This window comes from Pteropus alecto, unplaced genomic scaffold, assembly GCF_000325575.1.
Source record: "Pteropus alecto unplaced genomic scaffold, ASM32557v1 scaffold152, whole genome shotgun sequence".
NCBI lineage: Eukaryota > Metazoa > Chordata > Mammalia > Chiroptera > Pteropodidae > Pteropus > Pteropus alecto.
The window spans coordinates 3004341-3007845 of NW_006432227.1; the positions used below are offsets into that span (position 1 = coordinate 3004341).

A 3505-nucleotide genomic window follows, 5' to 3' on the forward strand; every position below is an offset into this window, starting at 1 on the left:
TATAATCCTATATCCATTAAAAAAAATCAAATATCTGATTAAGTAAATTCCCACAAGAAGATCAATGTTTTTCTCTGGTGAATTCTTTGAAACTTTCAGGGAAAAAAGAACATGAATCTTACACAAACTCTGCCAAGGTCAAAAAAAAAAAGAAACATTTGCTACTCAGGTCAATCTCCCTCGTAAATGGGTATGCTTAAATCCTAAATATAATATTTTGAACAATATACATGAATGAGAATTCATCACGAACACATTGGATTTAGTCCATGCATGAAGGGATCCTTCGAAATTCAAAACTTAATCAATATAATTTCACCATGGTCTTGCATAGAAGAAAACATGTGATCATAAAACACTAGTGACATATTAGATAAAATTTATTTACCAGTCTTAATAAAAAAATAAACTAATCAAGGAGATCATTTATAAACTATATAAATATCTACCCAATGTACTGTACATTTGAAATTAATAATAAAATAAATATTTTTTTAAAATTAAAAAACATGAAAAAATAATAAACTAGTAACTGAGGGGAATTTCCATAACCTGATAAAAGATACTTACAAATCCATGAAAAAAAAATCATACTAATGTGAAATAATTTTGCTCTTCAAACAAAGGAAGAAGATAAAGAAGCCTGTTACTACCATCTCTAGTAGACTTGTGTTTAGAACACATGGACAGTAAAATAAGGCAAGAAATTAGAAGTAGGCAATGTAATATTAATGAAAAGTTAAAATAAGTTACTCATATACCACTAGATTTATAAAATGAACTTATCTATGTTTCTGAATATAAAACTGATAAGCAAAAATCAGTTGACCGACTCTATACTACCAAAAACAAATGTATTTTTTTGTTTGTTTGTTTTGTTTTTTAGGCGAGGCAACCCTTGGTTGACCTCACAGATTGCAAGGACCTTTTTTTTAGGCCCACAGCACCTAGTCTTCCTAGGTAGTCTCCCATTCAAGTACTAACCAGGCCCGACCCTGCTTAGCTTCCAAGATCAGACAGGATTGGGCTTGTTCAGGGTGGCAAGGCCATAGCCCAGAAACAAATGTGAAGGAAAGATACCATTGACAGTAAACAAGAAGCACGGCATATATTCATATTAATGTACAGATGCTCTGCACTAAAGACTATAAAACTTACTGATGTACATTTGAAAAGATCTAAATAAATAGAGAACAACATCATATTCCTTCAATTAAGGGTTCAATATCGTTAGGTATAAATTTGTTCAGATTATTCTAAACATGTAGTTCAATCACAAACAAAAATGACAACTTTTTTTTTTTTGGTGTGTGTGTGGATATAAAGAGTAAATAATATGAAGGTAATAATTTAAAAGAAATATTGGTAGATGATTCTAATGGCTGTCATGTTTATTGGAAAATAAATCAGGAAGATATATTTTAGTCTGAGGATAAGCACAGAAATTAATGGTACAGAATAGGGAGTCCAGAAACATTAACACATGTGGAAATTTGATAAATGGCAGTAGGAAAATGGTGGTTTGTTCAATAAATAGTATTATGTCAATTAAGCACACGTATGCACATCTATATCTATATAAATATAGATATGTATGTTACATATATAGCTATATGTGTAATTATTCAAACCACAAATTGAGAAACAATATTTGCAAAACATATAATTGACAAAGGTTCATATTCAGAAAAATATGTAAAGACCTACAAATCAATAAACAAATACAGAGAATCCCATAAGCACTGAACAAGATGCTTGATGAAGACCTTAAATGAACAGGATATCCAAATTGCCAAACAATGTATGAAAAGGTTTCATTAATCACAAGGGAAATAAAAAAATGTAGTCACCATGAAAAAAACAACCTAAAGGAGATAACATTACATACTCATCAGGTTGCATTAATAGGACTGATAATAACTAATATGTTGCTGATGGAGATAGCATGTGCTAGTAAAAATGGAAAGTTGGCATTATCTATTGTTGATCTTCATGACCCAACAATTTCATTCAATTGTATGTGCTTATTACCCTTTAAGATAATATCCCAATACAATGAAAAGTTTTCATTTTCCGCAGACAGTAGAAGGGCTTTGAAAGTGATTAATATATTATCATAGTATAAACTATTGTAATGAAAAGAAATATAAAATAAATTATTCTTTTTCTTAGTTTTGCTTTCGTTGTTTTTGTCTCAATGTCTACTTTAGATTGTACCTAGTCCAGTCTTGCTTTTTGTCAAGACAAATGAGCTTTAGGTAATATTGCAATACCACATATTTTTCTTAAAAACAGAAGAAAACATATTTTACCTAAAATTCTACTTAGAAAGGATTTGTAACTATGTCTAAGATTTTTTCTTTAACTTTGTTTTTATTTAAAGACCTGCTATAATTCTTTAAAAGAACTATAAAAGTTTGCTTAGAAACGTTATAATGCAAAACGGACAGAGAAGGACAATGAGATACTAATTTACTCCAGCAAAGCCATTGTTGCGAAGAATGGATACTACATATCAATGGTAACATATGAGAAATAGCACAGGGGAATAGCAGAGACAGTAAATCTGTTTTTACCATAGGATTTGTCTTAGGCATTCCTCTTAATAATAAATAAAAGAATTTTAGGTCACTTGGAGCTGGCTTGAAAATACCTTGTTGTGGCAATATTTATCAGCTATGATACAAACAATATAGCCCATTTCCAAAAACCTGCAACAAGGAGATAAATCCTCTGATGAACACTTAGATTCATTACAAAGGGTCATTTTTGTCTTTAGTGATTCTCTTTAATGGAAGTCATGTATTTGATCTCCTCTTCCACTTTATAAAGACAATTTGCGGAAATTAGCATGTGTCCTTCTGCCCAGATAAATTTGCTAATTTGCTTCTTCGGCTTGAACTTTCCCACATATAAAATTTTCAAGAAAACAAACAAAACTGATGTACTCTAGTTTTTGGTTTGGTTTCACTTTTCACTAATAGTAGAGCAGAAGTGAGGAGCTGGAAGAAGGAAATTTTTCTGTGTTGTTCTATTTCACACGTGTGCATGTGAATCACATTCCCTCCCTCCTCCTCCTCCTCCTCCTCCTCCTCCACCTTCTCCTCCTCCTCTTCTTCTTCTTCTTTCTCTCTCTCTTTTTTCTTCTTCTTCTTCCTCATGAATTTCTCTTCTTCTTCTTCTTCTTCTTCTTCTTCTTCTTCTTCTTCTTCTTCTCTTTCTCTTTCTCTTTCTCTCCCTTTCTCTCTTTCTCTCTTTCTCTCTCCCTCCCTCCCCAATCTCTCTCTTGTCCCACCCTTGCCCCCATCTTCCCTGTACCACATGATGAACTGCTCAGAATATCCTGAACCAGGGAAGGCACTTTGTAATGCTGCAGGCTTACCTGCAGTCTACATTACCACAAAAGGTGCAGCGAGCACTTTGAATGCATGCTCCTGAGAAGCATAGTGATTCTATACTCAGAGCTTTTCCTTGTTATTTGAATTTCCATCTTCTTTAATTACAT

General features: G+C 32.4%; 1 pseudogene; it reads right to left on the bottom strand.

Moving 5' to 3' along the window:
- Nucleotides 1–935: 935 nt before the first annotated feature.
- On the bottom strand, nt 936–1054 carry LOC112475933 (annotated as a pseudogene).
- Nucleotides 1055–3505: the final 2451 nt, after the last annotated feature.